This window comes from Hippichthys cyanospilos, chromosome 11 (assembly GCF_059441005.1).
Source record: "Hippichthys cyanospilos isolate Australia breed blue-spotted pipefish chromosome 11, RoL_Hcya_1.0, whole genome shotgun sequence".
Taxonomy (NCBI): Eukaryota; Metazoa; Chordata; class Actinopteri; order Syngnathiformes; family Syngnathidae; genus Hippichthys; species Hippichthys cyanospilos.
The window spans coordinates 22,315,106-22,337,059 of NC_142379.1; the positions used below are offsets into that span (position 1 = coordinate 22,315,106).

Here is a 21,954-nt window from a genome sequence, read left to right on the forward strand (position 1 = left end):
CAACAAGGCTGTGTGGATAATTTTTTTGGCTGACTTTGACTCATTATGAAAAAGAAAAAACAGCCTGACTTGTCCATACAGGCAAAAAACCGAAAGCCATGGCATGGCATGCGTGGATGTCAAGGTGGAGGGAGAAACACAGGGAAGAGCAACCAATCCAGGCTTTGATTTCACGATAGTCATCAATTGAGTAAAGAAGGCTTTACCAAAGCATTTCTGGAAACCACCATTCAAACAACCTGGATGGATCCAAAAATGACTACCCATGGAAGAGTAACGAGGACATTTGTGCAAATGACGAGCAGGAACGAGGGGTTGTCCGGGATTTATATGGGAAGAGCTATTTGATGTATCATAGTGATGATGAATTTGAGGGCTTTTAGATGAATTCACACTCAATTGTGTCTCAAAATAAAGCATTGATACTTCAAATCATTTTCTTGTTGCAACATTAGTTTCAGCATTTGTGTCTACGCAAACACATACATTGCCTTGCACTTGTCTCGTTTCCGCAACACCCCCCTCCCCTATAATCTCAACAGTATGTTGTTTGATATATGATGAAGAAATATGTCTAAAAGTACTGTAATCTTGTCATTTTACTAATACACACTGTGTGTTTTATTTGGAAAGCCATGATATGTATTACTGCTAAAGTCAGGGGAAGCCTTAAACTCGCATTTTTGCAAAATTCACCCAAACTGAAATAGAAAAGCCGGGTCGACTTTGATACAAGGTCCACTTGTACACAGAGAACTATGGTCTGTTGCCGCCTATGATTCCCAACCATTTTGTCACAGTTAATTATGTAGTTCAATTTAATTGATCCAAAATTATTTATCTCCAACAATAAATGTATCTTTATTCATCTTGCTGCTGTTATCAATGCATCGTAACAGTCACAACCATCTAAATATCAACCATCTAAAAAATTTTTGAGAATTGTTTGAAAATTCCTCAACCACATGAAGATACAGTAAGCAATGATGAAAACATTTCTAAAGACAGGGAACAATTTAGTTAAACTGAACTGGTGAGATATCACATTAAATCACTTTTTCGATTTTTCTTGTAATGGGATGGTCTTCACAGCTGGTAAGCGTAAAAGCCGCTAGCTGCCATGAGCAACACAACAGACACTTTGGAACTATTTTCTTCAAGCACCTGAAAGCAGCAAAACGTCTGTGATGCCTTTTGAGTTTCATCCTTTGATCCAATCTGTGATCCTGCACTTCAAAACACTCCTTTGGTGAACGATATGATTAACTGTCATATTCTGTTGGGTTTTGGTTGTGGGTTTATTTTGGGGGTTCCGTTCTTTTCTGTTTATATAGTTCGTGCTTCAGCTTCCCTTGTGTCACCCCGTGTAAGTTTTGATTTGTTAGTTGTTAGTTTTGACCTGTCTGCATTACCCGCCCCTCGTGTGTCCACCAATCCACTTCCCCTGCCTATTGTTCCCTTCCCAGCTGTCGTGCGTCTGTCTGATTAGTGTGTATGTGTGTTTAAGGTAGTTTTTCGTGACAACTAACTGTCGGATCACAGTTGCCTTTCACCCCGGATATGTCAATCTCATATTGTACGTAGTCCCCCAGCCAGCCTGCCCGTTCATGTTTGTTTTCTGTCTTGCCAGCCTGCCTGTGCCTTTTGTTGTTATTGACATCCCTTTTTTCCTCGCTTTTGTTCCTGCCTGCCCCTTGATTCAATAAAGATGGATTTTTATATGCATTCCCTGCCACTGAACCTCCCTCCCTGCATTTGGGTCCTCCACCCGCCTATCTCCCTGCCTTGCCTAATCGTGACAATTAACACAAGAAAAAAAAAGTGTCCTTATTTTGTCAAGAGGACAAAAGGTAAAGAAAGCTTTAGATAAGGTACTAATACCTCTCTTGAGGTTTCTACTGTATGCATCATAGCAAATACTTGTTACCATGGACACATTTTGAAATGAAAACATTTCTGGTAATGACATTAAAAATTGGTAAAGCACTGTAAGATGTTTGCAAACCATTTAATGTTTACTTCTTCTTTCCGTCCTATACTTTCAGATACTAATTTTTTTCAACAAATTATAGTCTGGTAAGTTTCTTGTGGTTTCTTATTTTAGCCTTACATTTATTTGATTAAGAAATATAACTAGTTATTCCCCAACCAATTTAATTCACTACTTCTCTCATTAGCTGAGGGGAGTGGTGGAAAATCAATTATGGTCTATGATCTAAATCAGGAGTTGGCTACCTTTAACACTCAAAGAGCCAGTTTCAAGGTTCAAAAATTATATTGTAATATTCATAGTAACACTACACAATGAAATTCTTGTTCTGTTCACTTCAGCGAACAGACTTACATTTTACACAACAAAGAAAATAATAAAGTATACAATATTAAAGAAAAAAAAAAAGCAGTCACGCTGTGGATCAACTGGTACCGGGCCGCGTGGGCTGCACCCGAAATAATGTTTTGGAGATGATTTAGTTTAATGGTACATGCACAACGAACGCAAACGAGGCGAAAAAGCGGAGAGTTTTGTATTGTACATTCACATTATATTACATTCACTATGGCGGCGCGCGCAGGCGCAGCGGCTCTTTGCTCTCCAGCTCTGTGCTTATTCTATCTATTTATTTCTGGGTCATTTTTTGAATTTTGCGCAACCGCTCTCACATATAGTCGTCGGGAACTTATTGACCTCGGTCTGAGGTGCAATCTATCTGTTACCGGCGGTTTTCATCACAAATTCAACATCCCGGAAGACATAGCAAGACCACCGGGCTCTCCGTGGATTACCGGCCCGTTCAGGAGGCTGAGAAGGCGGCGAGAGAGGAAGCAAAAGCGAGGCTGCCGGTCGGGCTCAAATGCTAGGCTACGTAAACAACCTCACAGGCCAGCATTACCGAGTCTCTTCCTTTCCAACGCCAGATCCATCACTCACAAAATCGACGAACTGGAATTACATTTGGCCACAAACAGTTTCGTGTGGAACTGCAGCGTTATCCTGATCACTGAGACATGGCTTCACCCGCTGATCCCCGACGCGGCAGTCGAGCTAGCGGGTTGCACGCTTCACCGGCAGGACCGAAACGGCGACTCCGGCAAGAGCAGAGGTGGGGGACTTTGTGTTTACGTGCACAACGAGTGGTGTAGCAACAACAGGATCATAGACACGCACTGCTCCCCTGACTTAGAGGTTCTGACAGTTCTGTGCAGACCCTTTTATCTTCCGAGGGAGTTCACGGTTGTTATTGTGATCGCCGTTTATATCCCACCCGATGCTAACACTAGCACGGCCCTTAGCTACATGGCCGCCAGTATAAACAAACTGCAGCTTGCTCACCCGGACGGCGTCTGTATTATCGCAGGCGATTTCAACCGAGCATGCTTAAAGTCTGTGCTTCCTAAATTCACCCAATATGTGAAGTTCGCAACTAGAGGTGACAATACTTTGGACCACGTTTACTCCAACATTAAACAGGCTTACAGAGCAACTCCCCTCCCCCATCTTGCTGGATCTGACCATATCTGCTTATCCCTCATCCCCACTTACACTCCACTTCTGAAGAAGACGAAACCACAGGTAAAAACTATAAAAACGTGGCCGGAGGGAGCCCTCTCTCAGCTGCAGGACTGCTTCTCAAGGACTGAATGGGATTTATTCTCCAACCACAACCTGCAGGAGTACACTGACACCGTTCTCTCCTACATCAAAAACTGCATTGACATTGTCACCGTCAACAGAAGGGTCAGGGTTTCTCCAAACCAGAAACCCTGGATGAACAGAGAAGTCTATTCTCTTCTAAAAAAACGCAACACCGCCTTCAGGTCAGGGGACAGGGCCCTGTACAGCGCGGCCAGGTCAGGCCTGAAAAGAGGCATCAGGGAGGCCAAAATGGTATACAAGAGGAAAATAGAGGATCACTTCGCTGTGACTGACCCCAGGAAGATGTGGCAGGGAATAAATCACATCACGAACTACAAAAGCAGGAACACGGTGAATGCTCGGACTGATGCCTCGCTGGCAGAGGAACTTAACAACTTCTTTGCCCGCTTTGAAGCAGCCAGAACCCCAGCAGTCACGCCACATACACCTCCTCCCAGAACTTCCACACTGACACTTCAGGAGCACGAGGTGAGATGTGTGCTGAAGTCTGTAGACCCCAGAAAGGCGGCTGGCCCGGACGGCGTACCTGGTAAGGTACTAAGGGCATGTGCGGACCAACTGGCTGGAGTTTTCACCAGAATTTTCAACCAGTCTCTGTCACAGGCCATCATTCCATCCTGCCTCAAAGCCTCCACCATCATCCCCGTCCCCAAAAAATCAGCAGCTGATAGGATCAATGACTACAGGCCTGTTGCACTTACGCCTGTAGTCATGAAATGCTTTGAAAGACTGATCTCACAGCACATCAGAACCTGCCTGCCTCCTACTCTTGACCCTTACCAGTTTGCCTACAGAGCTAACGGTCCACCGAGGACGCTATAAACATAGCACTTCACACGGCGCTGAGTAACCTGGAGCATCCGGGAAACTACGTGAGAATGCTTTTCCTGGACTTCAGCTCAGCCTTCAACCACATCATCCCGGATATCCTGGTCCAAAAATTGACTCACTTGGGCATCTCCACCTCCATATGCCAGTGGATAAAAAATTTCCTCACGGAGACGCCCACAGTCCGTCAAACTGGGTCGCCACTCCTCCTCCACCATCACACTCAGCACCGGTTCTCCTCAAGGATGTGTACTGAGCCCCCTGTTGTTCACTCTCTACACATTTGACTGCACTCCGACCCATCCCTCAAACACCATAATTAAGTTTGCGGATGATACTACCGTGGTCGGACTCATCTCAGGGGGAAATGAGTCTGACTATAGAGACGAGGTAAACCGACTGACAGTGTGGTGCTCAGCAAACAACCTGAAACTGAACACCACAAAAACAAAAGAGATTATTCTGGACTTCAGGAAGGGACGAGCAGACCCAGCACCGCTTTACATTCATGGGGACTGTGTGGAAAGGGTGTGCTCCACTAGGTTCCTGGGTGTGCAGCTCTCTGCGGACCTTTCCTGGACAGCCAACACCATGGCAGTGGTGAAGAAAGCCCAGCAGCAACTCCACTTCCTGAGGGTGCTCAAGAGGAACAACCTGGAGGAGAAGCTGCTGGTGATGTTCTACAGAGCTACCATCGAGAGCACCTTAATGTACTGCATTACAGCATGGTACACGAGGTGCTCAGTAGCAGACAGAAAAGCGCTGCAGAGGATGATTAATCTGGCCCAGAAGGTCACGGGCTGCTCTCTGCCAAGCCTGGAGGACATTGCCAGCACACGTTACCTCAGTAGAGCCGGCAACATCATCAAGGATGCATCCCATCCCGGCAACCGCCTGTTTATCTTGTTACCCTCAGGCCGGCGTTACAGAGCACACAAAACCCGGACAAGCAGATTTAGAGACAGTTTTTTTTCCTAGAGCTATTACTGCAATAAATAATCGCGGATTATAATCAAGTACTGCATTTTAAACCATACTCACTTTCTTCACTTGTGCAATAATGAGCATTATCTGAGCCATTCATCCATGTGCAATATGTGTACTGCGTGCGAGAAAAGCCTCAGACCACACTACCACTACATATGCTGTTGTTGTGTGTGTTTTAAACGTTGTATTTATAAAACCGTTATTTTACTCTATTTATTCTGTTTTTTTAACGAAATGCACTAAGGAGTAGCACCCAAATTTCTTTGTATGCTATACAATGACAATAAAGGCGATTCTGATTCTGATTCTGTAGTCAATTGAGTTCGCGTGACTGGGCGCGAATGCACATCGGGCGACGCGATGGACGCGAATGAAGTGACGCGAATGGCCGTGTGCGGTCACGAGAAGCGAAATTTCGCCTTTCGCGTGAAGTTAACTTTTTTTTTTTTTTTCTGCGTTTTGCATCGCTACAGCCAATCAACTTCGGGAACATTCAACGGCTCACGCAGGGGGCAGGAATGAATCATGGCGGCCGCTTTGTGGTCACCGGGGAGCGATCCAACATGGCCAGCTGAGCTTTCAATACAAAACAGAGCCAAGCAAGAGCACTCACCTGGCTTGTAGAAAGGTGGAAGCGAGAACTTGGGACAACTGGTATGTACAGCGTTTGCTTCACTTAACAGCTGTTGAACCGTAGTTACTGAGCTAAGCTAACGATAGCGCAGCACTGTCAGCACAATATTTAGCACGGTCTCGGCCACTGCGAGATTGCGACATTGAAAACTTTTGGCGCCGCCTCTGGCCGCTGTTGATATTACATACATTACATACTTCGTGAGAAGGATGATATGGCTTTTATAGCAGCCACCCCAACGGTCCACAATATAAATGTAAGGCGTTGACCGGTCCGTGATGATCAAAAGGTTGGGGACGACTGCTCTACGGTACACCATCCATAACTCTAAATAAACTACTGTACGTATTCTGTCCTCAGTGTGGGTGTGTCAGAACACATTTTGACAGATAGCGAACAGCTCTTCAAAAAGACGAAAAGGCTGGAGTAATTTTCAGACTTTTACTGTTGTTTTCAATCCTTTGAAGCTATAATTATTCTGTAAACCTGAGACAATACAAACGAATAAACAAAACGTTCATAAAACGTAAAATGTAACAATAAAACACACATCACAAAGAAGCCAAACATAACTTACAAGCGATGCCTTTTTGAACACAAACAGTGTATAGAACTTCGAGAACTGTTGCTTTCCAGTGGCTGCAATCACGGTAAAACTAAAACGCTGTTTGATGCCGTGACGGTACAAACCCTGCGTGCAGTCGCGACAGTAACGTAAACACAATTAGACAAGGACCAAAAATCGCCAAAAGAGGGAGGCAGAACAACACATAGTCAACTCCTGGGTCATGACACTCCCCGCCTGGTATTATTGAATACCACTGCCAGAGCAAAAAACATCCAAATTGCCAGAACAGTCAATTCTGTGGAACGTCTTTCACGTCTTTGGCCTCAAGAAAGTCTTTGGTGACCCCGAGTTTGTGACTTTGAGTTCCAATTTCCGGACATTCCCATCTTTGTCAGGGAACGTTTTCATAACCAGACCCATCGGCCACTCATTCCGTTTCATCTGGTGTCAAGTCACTTTTGCTCAGATTGCGATGAGTCTTGCCACTTCAATTTTGAAGTGTTGGTAGGTATTCGTGTCGCCATCTATTCCAAAAGGTGTTAGCAAGATGCTGTACTTGTCTCCATTGCTGACGATGGAGGTCTTTACTGTCAAAAGTTCCAGGAGGAGAAGGATAAGTACACACCTTTTGCGTCAGAAGTGAAGCTGGAATCAGGAGAAAGGGCAAGTCTGGGTCTGAAGAGATTGGCATGTGGCCTGGCATTAAGGATTGCGATGACCTCTGCCATCAATGTTGACAACATCTCGTGTGTGACGCGCGAAGGGCTGGTTTGCATGAGCATTGAATCCAGTATTTGTCGGGAGATGCCATTCATTCGCTCCCACACTCCCCCCATATGAGAGGAATGTGGCGGGTTGAAGACCCAAGTGCAGCCTTAATCACTTCAGTACTTCCTGATTTTGGGCTCTTGCCAGGACAGGATTTGTCAGGAGTATGTGTAACTCCTTGCAGGCACCTTTGAAGTTGGTTCCGCAGTCAGAGCGTATTTGCTTTGCAGGTCCATGCAGAGCAAAGAATCGACGCAAGGCATTAATAAAACTTGATGCGTCCATTGCGTCAATCAACTCGATGTGCACGGTGCGTGTGCTCATGCACGTAAAAAGCAGAGCCCACCTTTTGCTGTTAGTCCGACTGCCACGGGTTTGCCTTGCAACAACACTCCTAGGGCCGAAAACATCAAGTCCCACATCGGTGAAGGGTGGCTCAAAACTCCAGCGATTAGGAGGTAGGTCTGCCATTTTTTGCTCAATAGTTCTTCCACGAAGCTTGTTACATACAATGCATTTTTGCAAGACTCCGTTGATAACTCTTCTAGCCCCAACAATCCAGAACCCTGCCATGCAGATGGAACCTTCTGTAAAGACACGGCCTTGGTATCCAACCTTTTCGTGGTAATGTCGTACGAGAAGCATGACAATGACAAGAGGCAACTTTTCTCTTGTGTCAAGTGTGGACTGTTTGAGCCTTCCACCAATTCTTAGAAGGCAAAAATCATCCACATAAGGATTCAGCTTCCTTTGAGAACTGTCTTTTGAAATGTTCTCCTCTTCAGCCAGGCATGATAACTCCTTACTGTAGTATTGTTTTTACACATACCTAATGATAAGCATTTCTGCATTGAGAAGCTTTTCTGCTGTGCGAGGGATTTTGCATTGATGCCAAACACTACAGCTTCAAGCTTGGTCTTATCAGCACTAAATTGAGTTGCAATGTGCGTCAAAAACGTACTGGCTGGCACTAAAGTCTTCCAGGAGTAGAAATGTTCAAATCGATGAGACTCCTTATCAGCTGGAAGAACAGACAATGTAGTAGCAAGATAATGCACTTCCGAATCAAGGTCTGGACCAACAAGGTCCTTAGGCTCTTCTCTAGAAGTAGTCGTCTCTTCATTTTTTTTGACATTCAGCTTTCATTTTGTCGGAAAGGGGAGTATCCCAGTCAAAGTCAAAGTCAAGTTTATTGTCAATTTCTTCACATGTGCTTAATATACAAAGGAATCAAAATTGCGTTTCTCACTATCCTCTGCATTTTACATGTACAATAACAAAGTGCAGGTGCGCAAGACGAGACAGTCCTAAAAACTAGATTCTTATCTATATTAATGTAAAGTTCAGTATGTTAGATCTACTTTGCCTAGTGTTGCTAAACTAATAACTAAAACTATAAACTAAATATAAAAAACCAGGTATGGCAAAAGAGTATCCTAAGACAAGACATAAGTAGCAGCATATGACAAGACAATCCAACAGTACGAGACAAAGCAAGACAACTCTGACTGTGGTAGTCCCAGTTGTGTGCATTTCAGGTAGTTGTTATAGTTCTAAGTGTAATCGCCAGTGCAATAGAAGTATATTTATAAATAAATATGGCAGCAGCAAGTCTGTGCAAATTTTGCAAGTGCATGAGCAAAGTTTGAGGTTTTTTTTTTTTTTTGGAGGGGGGGGTCGAATGACCTAAACTTCGTCTGCCAGCTGGGTGTTTCTTCTGGCTGAGGCTGAATGTGGGAGAGAGGAGGGGAGAGAGAGAGAGAGTTCAGCAGTTTCACGGGTGGGAAGAGGGGAGAGTTCTTCAGTCTCACGACCTGGTGGATGAAGCTGTTTCTGAGTCAGGTGGTGCGGGAGCAGAGGCTCCCGTACCCCTTTCCGGAGGGCAGGAGGCTGAACAGACTGTGTGCAGGGTGGCTTGTATCGGTGACAATCGTGATGGCTTCGCGGCTGAGGTGGGTGGTGTACAGGTCTTGCGGGGAGGGGAGTGGAGAACCAATAATCCTCTCAGCTGTCCTCACGATGTGTTGTAGAGCCTTCCTGTTGTAGTGAGTGCAGCTCCCGCCCCCTGTGCCGCAGACTTCTGTACAGCTGGATGTGACTGCTGGTTGAGTTGTTTCTCCTTCATCCTCCCCGCCAAGCTCGAGCGAGGGCTTGTTGCTGACCCAACGAGCAGGTCCAGGGTGTAATGCGGCAATGTGGCCATCACTTTCACACTCCGTACATTTCAAGAACACTTCACAGGTCTTTGCTAGGTGAGTTGTAGAGGAGCAAAACCTAAAGCAGAGGCCATTCTCTTTTAGAAAGGCCTTACGTTCTTCAAGCGACTTGTTTCCAAAACCTCTACACTTTCTTAGAGGATGAGGTTTCCTATGGATTGGGCATTGTTTATCAATGTCACTCTGTTTGTTGCTTGAGATGTCTGTTCTTGAAGCTGCGGTTTGTGATGCGGATACATGTTTTTCAAAGTACCCTGATCTTCTCTTTATTTGTTCATGCTTTATTTGTTCATGTGGACCAGTAGAAAATTTGTGGGATTTGTTGAGTGGAGCGCTAGAGCTGGTTTGGAGCATAAAACAAGGGTCGTTTCTTCTCCTTGCTTCCATGCATATGAAATCTGTAAAGATGGCAAACGGGGAAAATTGCACATTGTACTGCTTTTTGTAACAGGAACCCCGAGTCAACCACTTCTCTTGCAGGCTGAATGGGAGTTTCAACGATGGGACTGACTCCTCTGGGAGTGTCCAAGTATGAGAGACCAAGTAAGTATCCCTCAGATTTTGCTGACTCTAATTCTCTTAGCAGGTCTCCCAATTCTGTGAGCTCTGTGGAGTCAATGGGATTGATCTTGGGAAAGTTCTCCAACCTCTAAGAAAGAACCTTTTCGATTACTTCGGGGGAGCCATAACACTCCTCTAGGCGGTCCCAAGCCACCTTTAGTCCTACAGCGGGGTTCACAACATATACTAAGCGGATTCTCATGATGTGTTCTAAAGAATGATCTCCTAGCTACTTTGTTAGAAGGTCAAGTTCTTCGCTGGCACTTAAATCAAGTCCTCCTGTATTATTTTGGAATGAAGACTTCCAAGCCCAGTAACTCTCTGGACGATCATTGAACTTGGTGAGTCCTGAGTTCACAAGGTCATGTCGGACTAGATATTTTGTGATGTTGCTCATACCAGTCCTGTCGTTGATAGGTGGCTGCAATGGACCTCTGCTAAAGGGAGCAGTGTTTGGTTGAGTGACTGGAGAGTTAACAGGTGTTTTATGAACTCCTGTTGTAGTTCTCTCTGGCTGCTTTGAGAAAGGAACACCCACCTTTGCTAAAATGGGATCAGTGTAGCTGTCAGCTATGAAGTTGCGCTCCTTTATGCTTGTTTGCACATCTTGTTCATCAGGTAGCAACCAAGGTGGTGTAAATGGTTGAATGTCTGGAGCTTCCTTGTCACCGAGTTGGTATTTTGTATGTTTTTCAACATAACTGTGAGTACACTACATAGTATTGTGAACAGAATCACAATGAGTCCCATTTTCCTCATGTGCTTCCATTTCTGCTGCTGCTTCGAAGACTGAGTTTCCGCTAAAGCTACTATCTCCTTTTTATGTTGGAAAGTTGTCAGTTGTGCAGCTAAAAGAGCCTCTGCTATTTTAAATATGCTTATTGCTGAATGAAAGGTGCACTAGCACGTGAAGCTTCAAATTTGGCTCGGGCTTTTGCCGCTGCTCTGCTAGCTGAAGAGGAATTTGAAGAAGTGGAACAAGAATACTGTGCTTTCCTGTGAAGATACCATCTTTGTTGGGTGATTCTTCTCGTTTGGGTCCTCTTGCTTGTGACATTGTTCATTAATTTCCTCCAGCAATGAACATGAAAGTTGAATTTATTAACTCGCGTGTGTTGGCCTTGAGCTGGAGCAGTAGAACTCTTTCCTTGGTACTGCAATGTTGTAGGCGCTATTTTACTATTCTGTCCTCAGTGTGCGTGTGTCAGAACACACTTTGACAGATAGCGAACAGCTCTTCAAAAAGACGAAAAGGCTAGAGTAATTTTCAGACGTTTACTGTTGTTTTCAATCCTTTGCAGTTATAATTATTCTGTAAAACTGAAACAATTCAAATGAATAAACGAAACGTTCATAAAACGTAAAATGTAACAATAAAACATACACATCACAAAGAAGCCAAACATACCTTACAAGCGATGCCTTTTTAAACACAAACAGTGTATAGAACTTCGAGAACTGTTGCTGTCCAGTGGCTGCAATCACGGTAAAACTAAAACGCTGTTTGATGATGTCACAGTACAAACCCTGCGTGCAGTCGCAGCAGTTTAACGTAAACAAAATTAGACAATGAACAAAAATCGCCAAAAGAGACAGAACAACACATAGTGAACTCCTGGGTCATGACAGTATATCAAAAATGGTGCTGCATGTTTGCTTACCCACACTTATACCTGTGATCACATACTTCCTGCCCTCCAAAACCTCCACTGCCTTCCAGTTCCAATGCGTATTCAATTCAAAATTCTGCTCTTCACGCACAAAACCCTCCATAAAAAGGCCCCTTCCAACCTCACTGACCTGCTCCATTGCCACAATCCATCCCGCAGCCTCCGTTCTTCTGATGCAAACCTCCTTACCCCACCATTCAGGACCAGGCACCGAACCTGGGGTGACAGAGGTGACTCTGCAGCTGCTGGAAATCTCTCCGCAAAAACATCCGTGACTGTACTGTCCTGCCCACCTTCAAATCATTGATAAAAACACACCATTTTAAAATGGCTTTTAATGTTTAGCTTATTTTTTAATGTTTAGCTTAGTTTATCTTATTTTATGTTAATGTGTATTTTGTTTTGCTGATAGATGTTCTCTCTTATGTAAAGTGACTTTGAGTATCTTGAAAAGCGCTTATCAAATAAAATGTATTATTTATATATATATATATATATATATATATATATATATATATATATATATACATACAGTCGGCCCCCGGTTTACGAACACCCTCTTTTACAAACATTTCGACTTACGAGCGTGGTCCGCGGAGTTTTTTGTCCCCCACTTACGCACAGACCGTTTGCCTTACGAGCAATTTGACATGCCGGCCATTGTATTTGTTCATATATTTTCGCCTTGCCACGTCATCAAAATCAGTAGTTAAAGCTTGTCACGGCAACGAAGAACAATATTGCTCTTACTGTCACAGTCACTGTCTCAGTCACGGTGTCAGTCACGGTCTCACTCATGGAGATGCTATTGGCCAGTGTCACGTCAATCACAGAATTGCCGATATGCTATTGGCCGAACGCCTTTATCTAGCTTAATGGCACAGCTGGTCGGGACGGAAGGAAGGAGAGAAAATGAGTGAAAAACGGAAGGAAGGAATGTTGTGAAGACTTTGCAAACTTTATCTGTTAACATGGCTTCTAAAATTGCAAGTGGCGGTAAAGGAAGAAGTAAGAGGATGATGACAATAGAAACCAAGCAGGAGATAATAAAAAAATACGAAGGAGGCGCGTGCATAGTTAACCTTGCTTGTGAGTATGGACAGAACTGCTCGGCAATCTTCTAAGGGCAAGACTTTCCTTGCCGGGGGACGGACCTCGCTCGACAACAAAATGGAGAGGCTTCTTCTATTATGGATTAAAGAGAAGGAAATCGCCGGTGATATGTTTTAGTTTGAGAAAAGTTCTTGTTTAAGAAAATAAATAAATTCTGCGGGTTGGTCTCTGCTCACCTCCGTCTTCACTCAGCTCAAGTCACGTCGCCCCAGAGGAAAATGTCATTTATCCTTTGTTTATCTATGCTTGTTATATTAACTGTACAGTAGATTATGGTACTAATTTTAAATATGTGTGTAAATTAGTGATGGTTTTAACCATGAATTTGCCACGCGTTGCCAGTCAATGTGTACGTACAATTGACCTCGCTTTGCTACATTAATGAAAGGATCTGCTCATGCATGACACGGTAATGCTGATATGCTATTGCTCTTACAATGTCACAGTCACTGTCTCAGTCACGGTGTCAGTCACGGTCTCACTCACGGAGATGCTATTGGCAGGCGTCACGTCAATCACAGAAATGCCGATATGCTATTGGCTCAACGCCTTTATCTAGCTTGATGGCACAGCTGGTCGGGACGGAAGGAAGGAGAGAAAATGAGTCAAAAACGGAAGGAAGGAATGTTGTTAAGACTTTGCAAACTTTATCTGTTAGACACGGCTTCTAAAATTGCTAGTGGCGGTAAAGAAAGAAGTAAGAGGATGATGACAATAGAAACCAAGCAGGAGATAATAAAAAAAAAAAAAATACGAAGGAGGCGCACGCATGGCTCGTGAGTATGGCCGTAACCGCTCGGCAATCTTCTAAGGGCAAGACTTTCCTTGCCGGGGGACGGACCTTGATCTACAACAAAATTGAGAGGCTTCTTCTATTATGGATTAAAGAGAAGGAAATTGCCAGTGATATGTTCTAGTTTTGAGAAAAGTTCCCGTTTAAGAAAATAAATCAATAAATTCTGCGGGTTGGTCTCTGCTCCCCTCCGCCTCCACCCAGCTCAAGTCACGTCGCCCAAAGGTAAATGTCATTTTTCCATTGTATATTTATGTTATTTAATTTAACTGTAGAGTAGATTATGTTACTCATGTTTAATATGTGTATAAAGTCGTGATGTTTTTACCTAAGGTTTTTGCATGTGTTGCACGCATTCACGAATTAACATAGGTTTGGATTGCCCGTCATACGAGCAGTTCGAGTTACGAGCGTAGCCGCTGAACGGATTAAGTTCGTAACACGGGGGTCCATTGTATATATATATATATATATATATATATATATATATATATATATATATATATATACAGTAGGCCCCCGGGTTACGAACTTAATCCGTTCAGCGGCTACGCTCGAGATACGAGCTGAAAAAAGTTTTTTAAAATACCTACTAGCGCCGCCTAGTGGTTGATTAAAATGTTATTTTTTACACTTTCATGTATTGTGCTCAGTCTGTTTGAGTAAAACAAATGAAAATTGGTCAGAATATCATTAAGACATAGAATATTAAGGTTTTAAAATTTTACGATATTTCGATAATGGGCGTAGTCTGCACGCCACCTCAAAGTCAGATGACTCGCCAAAATGAAAAAAGTGGCTGTAATTGGCCCCAAAATGGCCTTATGAGTGGAAAATAGCCTCTCACTCCCGGCCCGTTTGACCTAGAGCTCCAAAAATTTGTAGCCTTATGTAGGACCTCGACCTCTACAAAAAAGTCAGCGCGAGCCATGTGCTCAGATGTACAGAAAGAGAGTTATGAATTTTTGAAGGTGCACCTTTAGCCCGTTTTTGCTCATTTGCAGGTCCTGAACTGCTCCTTTTTTCTCCCAAACGCTTGACCCGATCGACTTCAAATTTGCTGTGATGTTTTATCTGACTCTGAGGCACAATTGTTCAAATTTTCGTGACGATCCGCAATCAAATATGGTGGGGGCGGGCCTTCATATTATGCCTTTGATGATTACTTTTCCACATGTGAAACAAATCTTTATAACTCAGCTTTCCAAGCTTGGAAAAATCTGAAACTTCACAGACACATGGAGACTCAAGCCCTTAACACAAGTGTTTAAAAAAATCTTCAATTGCTTATAAGGCCATCTAGTGGCAAACAAAAATGTCAGTCTGATGTCTGGCCAAAACGAACAAAGTTGCTGTGTTTGGTCCCAGATGGTCTTATCTTTTCTAAACTTCATATATTTGATGGGTTTCCAATGCGGAATACACCTATCAACGTATTTTTTGTTATAGTGCGAGCGCCACCTAGTGGCAGCCAAAAATATAACTTTTTAAACGTTTTTAAGTGTTTAGCTGAGCCTTTTGAAGTAATATCGCTGAAATTAAGTCTGAAAAGCCTCTAAACAGCCTTGCTGACCTCCACCAAATTTTACGAAGTTTCGATAATGGGCGTGGCCTCTACGACCATTTTCATTCCGAAGCTTTATCTGTCCAGTAAAAGTTGCTGTAATTTGACCCAGATGATCTGATCTTCTCACAATTTCACACATTGGATAAAAATATTCTCCTGAACATATCGACAAAAATATATTCCAGTTTAAAGCTAGCGCCACCTAGTGGCTGCAAAAAATGTCATTGGTCGAAAGATTACAGTCAATCCTGTTTGGTTTGACCTACAGCTATGAAACTTTGTAGGCAAATGAAGGACTGCAAGACCTACAAAAAAGTCAGCTTTACAGCTTTACAAGCTTGGAAAAATCTGAAACTTCACACACACATGAAGACTTAAGCCCTTAACACATGTGTTTCAAAAGATCTTCAATTGCTTATAAGGCCATCTAGTGGCAAAAAAAAATGTCAGTCTGATGTCTCGCCAAAACGAACAAAGTTGCTGTGTTTGGTCCCAAATGGTCTTATCTTTTCCAAACATTACATATTTGATGGATTTCCAATGCGGAATACACCTATCAACGTATTTTTTGCTATAGTGCGAGCGCCACCTAGTAGCAGCCAAAAATATTGCATTTTTGAAAATTTTTTACGTGTTTAGCTGAGCCCTTTGAAGTAATATTGCTGAAATTAAGTGTGACAAGCCTCTAGACAGCCCTGCTGACCTTCACCAAATTTTACGAAATTTCGATAATGGGCGTGGCCTTTACGTCCATTTTCTTTCCGAAAATTTAACGGACCAGTAAAAGCTGCTGTAATTTGACCCAGATGATCTGATCTTCTCACAATTTCACACATTGGATGAAAATCTATTCCTGAAGACATCGACAAACATATATTCCAGTTTAAAGCTAGCGCCACCTAGTGGCTGCAAAAAATGTCATTAGTCGAAAGATTGGAGTCATTCCTGTTTGGTTTTACCTACAGTTATGACATTTTTTAGGCATATGTAGGATCGTAAGACTTACAAAAAAGTCAATAAAAGTGATGCGCTAGGATGTACAGAAAATTTGTTATGAATTTTTATATTGTGCTATTTTGCACTGTACTTTGACATTTGCTGGTCTCTTGGCCTGATGCAGGTCACAGTGGCCCCCCTCTGGAGCCAGGCCTCTGGTGGCCGAGCCTGCACCAATGGGGCCCAGCCGTAATCAGCTCAAAGCGGTAACGTGTGTCCCCCTTCCCATAGGCTCACCACCTGTGGGCTATAGAGGTTGGGTGCAGTGTGAGCTGGGCGGTGCCCAAAGGCAGGGACCTTGGCACACCATCGACAGCTGCAGAAGAAAGATCATCACACATGGAATGTCACCTCTCTGGCAGGGAAGAAGCCTGAGCTTGGGTTCTGGTGCCAGTCTTCTCAAGAGGGGTTGAATTCTCCTCCACTCTGAAGTTGCCTGCACTGTAAAAAAAACAAAAAAAACAAAAAAGAAAACGGTAACCTTTTGGAAGCTGGGGTGTCAATACAATTCCGGAAAATAACACAAAATTACTTCTTCATGTATTTTATTTTCCCATAATTAAAATAGATTGTCAGTCTTTACAAGGTTTTTCCCAATTTTGGGGTTATTTTAACATTTCAAACAAAACTTTTATATTTTAAAACTATGAAACCACTTAATAATATGGTAAGTAAATGTTCTATTACGATTAATGGTGCTTAAATTTACAGAAACATTCTGTTATAGATGTCCATTTACTATCTGTTAGAATAATTGTAAATATAGTGATTATACATTTACATGCAATATTCTAGATGCGTGTCAACCAGGAATGCCCTACAACATCCCTTAGGAACTCCAGAAGGATCGCCTCCACATCAGGGGCCTTGCCACCAACGTAAGACAGGTGACTGACATCTGTAAGATTTCCAAATTTGATGCTGGGATTGGGCTGCTGATCGTTTCCATGTGTCTATGAAGTTTTAGATTTTTTTAATCTAGTACATCAAAGTTATTAAGGTTTTTGTCCCTCTTGGCGAAGGAAAAATTGAACACATAATTTGAAGCCACGCCCCTATCATATATGTCATCAGATCTGCACCAAATTTTGCCCACTTGTGCCCCTATGTGTGAATATGGACCACAGCAAATTTAAAGGCGATTGAGTAAAGCGTTTAGGAGAAACAAGGAGCAGTTTGGGACCTGCAAACGTGCAAAAATGGGCCAAAAATGCACATTCAAAAATTCATAACTCTTTTTCTGTACATCTGAGCACATGGCTCGCGCTGACTTTTTTGTAGGTCTCTAGGTCCTACATATGCCTAAAAATTTTCGTAGCTCTAGGTCAAACGGGCCGGGACCAGGTGCACTTTTTCGACCTTAGGTGGCGCTGCAGAGCCATTTTTTTTTCATTGTTTTGGGAAACACAAAAATATCCAATTTTTCACCGGGCCCGACAAATGTGCAAATTTTGGTGACTTTTCGTGCATGTTTAGGCCCTCAAAAATGGAAAAGCGCTGCACAGTAAATAATAATAATAACTAGAGCTGCAAGCAGCTATAAAGGGCCCTCGCAGACCTGTGCACGTTGAGGTATGAACAGGTCGGGGTATGAACAAGGACTATGAACGATGAAATAGTAGTTGTATATCACTTCATTGCAGGACTCTTTCCAAATATGTAAAATTTAGACAAGGTAGGACAATGTGGGTGGAGTTACTGCAGCTTTTATTGTTCCAATTTTGTGACTTTCAATGCGATATAGGCCACATTCACTGTCGAAACATGGTACTGATTTGTGGAGGGCATAAGGCATGGCCACTGGCTTTTCAAAAGACATTTAAGGGATGTCACTTCAAGGGGCTCAGCAGAGTACATAAAAACATTAAGGATTTGCTATATTTTTTGCTGCCACTAGGTGGCGCTCGTACTATGATTAAAAAATAGGCTTGTAGGTGTGTTTCACATTGGACTCCCATCCCATATATGAAGTTTTAAAAATATAAGATCGTCTAGGTCCACTTACAGCAACTTTTACCGTTTTCGCTAGACATCGGAGTTTGAGTTGGCATAGAGGCCACGCCCTTTAATGAAAAGTCATAAAAGTTGAGAACCTTAATGTTCCAATGTGTCATAGCTTTTCTGACCATTTTTTAGTTCATTTAGTCAAACAGGCATTTCACAGTACATAAAAGTATAAAAAATGAGATTTTTGTCCGCCACTTGGTGGCGCTGTAAATGATTTGAAAGTTTATCACATAGCTGCATTATTCCATGACTTTTAAAGTCCCAGGAAAGTTTCAGATGGTTTGAAGCTGTCATAGCTGAGTTATTAAGATTTTTGTCACTCTTGGCGAAGGAATTATTTAACATATTTTGAAGCTCCGCCCCCATCTTTTATATCAAGAGATCTTCACGATATTTGGCCTATGTGTGCCCCTCAGTTGGATAATGATTCATGCCAAAGTTGAAGGTAATGGGGTGAATCGTTTAAGAGAAAAAGACACTAGTTTGAGACCAGCTAACGTCTAAGAATGGGACAAAACTGCACATTGAAAAAATTCATAACAATTTTTTTGTACTTCCTAGCACATCACTTCTATTGACTTTTTTGTAGGTCTTGCAGTCCTTCATTTGACTACAAAGTTTCATAGCTGTCGGTCAAACCAAACAGGATTGACTGTAATCTTTCGACTAATGACATTTTTTGCAGCCACTAGGTGGCGCTAGCTTTAAACTGGAATATATTTTTGTCGATATGTTCAGGAGAATATTTTCATCCAATGTGTGAAATTGTGAGAAGATCAGATCATCTGGGTCAAATTACAGCAACTTTTACTGGACAGATAAAGCTTCGGAATGAAAATGGTCGTAGAGGCCACGCCCATTATCGAAACTTCGTAAAATTTGGTGGAGGTCAGCAAGGCTGTCTAGAGGCTTTTCAGACTTAATTTCAGCGATATTACTTCAAAGGGCTCAACTAAACACTTAAAAACATTTAAAAAATGCTATATTTTTGGCTGCCACTAGGTGGCGCTCGCACTATAACAAAAAATACGTTGATAGGTGTATTCCGCATTGGAAACCCATCAAATATATGAAGTTTAGAAAAGATAAGACCATCTGGGACCAAACACAGCAACTTTGTTCGTTTTGGCGAGACATCAGACTGACATTTTTGTTTGCAACTAGATGGTCTTATAAGCAATTGAAGATTTTTTTAAACACTTGTGTTAAGGGCTTTAGTCTCCATGTGTCTGTGAAGTTTCAGATTTTTCTAAGCTTGTATAGCTGAGTTATAAAGGTTTGTTTCACATGTGGCAAAGTAATCATTAAAGGCATAATATAAAGCCCCGCCCCCAACATATTTGATGGCAGATCATCACAAAAATTTGAACAATTGTGCCTCACAGTCAGATAAAACATCACAGCAAATTTGAAGTCGATCGGGTCAAGCGTTTGGGAGAAAAAAGGAGCAGTTCGGGACCTGCAAATGAGCAAAAACGGGCCAAAAGTGCACATTCAAAAATTCATAACTCTCTTTCTGTACATCTGAGCATATGGCTCGCGCTGACTTTTTTGTAGGGCTCGAGGTCCTACATAAGGCTACAAATTTTTGGAGCTCTAGGTCAAACGAGCCGGGAGTGAGAGGCTATTTTCCACTCATAAGGCCATTTTGGGGCCAATTACAGCCACTTTTTTCGTTTTGGCGAGTCATCTGACTTTGAGGTGGCGTGCAGACTACGCCCATTATCGAAAAGTCGTAAAATTTTAAAACCTTAATATTCCATGTCTTAATGATATTCTGACCAATTTTTATTTGTTTTACTCAAACAGACTGAGCACAATACATGAAAGTGTAAAAAATGACATTTTAATCAACCACTAGGCGGCGCTAGTAGGTATTTAAAAAAACTTTTTTTAAAGGTGTTAAAGACATAAGTTTCCATGTGTCTATGAAGTTTTAGATTTTTTTAAGCTAGTACATCAAAGTTATTAAGGTTTTTGTCCCTCTTGGCGAAGGAAAAATTGAACACATAATTTGAAGCCACGCCCCTATCATATATGTCAGCGGATCTGCACTAAATTTTGCCCAGTTGTGCCCCTTTGTGTGAATATAGACCACAGCAAATTTGAAGGCGATTGAGTAAAGCGTTTAGGAGAAACAAGGAGCAGTTTGGGATCTACAAACGTGCAAAAATGGGCCAAAAATGCACATTCAAAAATTCATAACTCTTTTTCTGTAAATCTGAGCACATGGCTTGCGCTGACTTTTTTGTAGGTCTCTAGGTCCTACATATGCCTAAAAATTTTCGTAGCTCTAGGTCAAACGGGCCGGGACCAGGTGCACTTTTTCGACCTTAGGTGGCGCTGCAGAGCCATTTTTTTTGCATTGTTTTGGGAAACACAAAAATATCAAATTTTTCACCGGGCCCGACAAATGTGCAAATTTTGGTGACTTTTCGTGCATGTTTAGGCCCTCAAAAATGGAAAAGCGCTGCACAGTAAATAATAATAATAATAATAATAATAATAACTAGAGCTGCAAGCAGCTATAAAGGGCCCTCGCAGACCTGTGCACGTTGGGGTATGAACAGGTCGGGGTATGAACAAGGACTATGAATGATGAAAAATTAGTTGTAGATCACTTCAGTGCAGGACTATTACCAAATATGTAAAATTTAGACAAGGTGGGACAATGTGGGTGGAGTTACTGCAGCTTTTATTGTTCCAATTTTGTGACTTTCAATGCCATATAGGCCACACCCACTGTCGAAACATTGTACTGATTTGTGGAGGGCATAAGGCATGGCCTCTGGCTTTTCAGAAAACATTTAAGGGATATCACTTCAAGGGGCTCAGCAGAGTACATAAAAACATTAAGGATTTGCTATATTTTTTGCTGCCACTAGGTGGCGCTCGTACTATGATAAAAAATAGGCTTGTAGGTGTGTTTCACATTGGACTCCCATCCCATATATGAAGTTTTGCAAAAATCAGATCATCTAGGTCCAATTACAGCAACTTTTACCGTTTTGGTGAGAAATCGGACTTTGAGCTGGCATACAGGCCACCCCTTTGATTGAAAAATCATAAAAGTAGAGAACCTTCATTCTCCACTGTGTCATAGCTTTTCTGACCATTTTTTAGTACATGTAGTCAAACAGACATTGCACAGTACATGAGAGTGTAAAAAATTAGATTTTTGTCCGCCACTAGGTGACGCTGTAAATGATTTGGATGTTTATCACATAGCTGTATTAGGGCATGACTTTTAAACTCCCTGCAAGTGTTTCACATGATTTGAAGCTGAAACAGCTGAGTTATTAAGGTTTTTGTCACTCTTGGCGAAGAAAATATTCAAAACAATTTGAAGCTCCGCCCACATCTTACAAGTCATGGGATCTTCACAATTTTTGGGAGATTTGTGCCGCTATATCTGCTAATAGTCCATGCCAACGTAGAAGTTAATCGGGTGAACCGTTTAAGAGAAAAAGGCACTAGATTTAGACCGGCTAATGTCTAAGAATGGGGCAAAATTGCACATAAAAAAAAATCATAAAAATTATTCTGTACATCTTAGCACATCACTCCTATTGACTTTTTTGTAGGTCTTAC

At 42.3% G+C, this 21,954-nt stretch overlaps 1 protein-coding gene across 6 annotated transcripts in view; it reads right to left on the reverse strand.

The window, feature by feature from the left end:
* b3gat1a (beta-1,3-glucuronyltransferase 1 (glucuronosyltransferase P) a) overlaps positions 1–21,954 on the reverse strand; it is a 92,814-nt gene that overhangs the window by 44,320 nt on the left and 26,540 nt on the right. Inside the window, exon 2 of one of the 6 annotated variants that reach the window (XM_088427002.1) lies at positions 16,708–16,797. The exons of 3 other annotated variants lie outside the window; for them this stretch is intronic. The gene's annotated coding sequence lies outside the window, so the exon portion shown is untranslated. Of the gene's footprint in view, positions 1–16,447; positions 16,573–16,593; positions 16,798–21,954 lie in introns of those variants that run through there. 2 more of the 6 variants (XM_088427003.1, XM_088427004.1) reach the window with 2 other exon arrangements.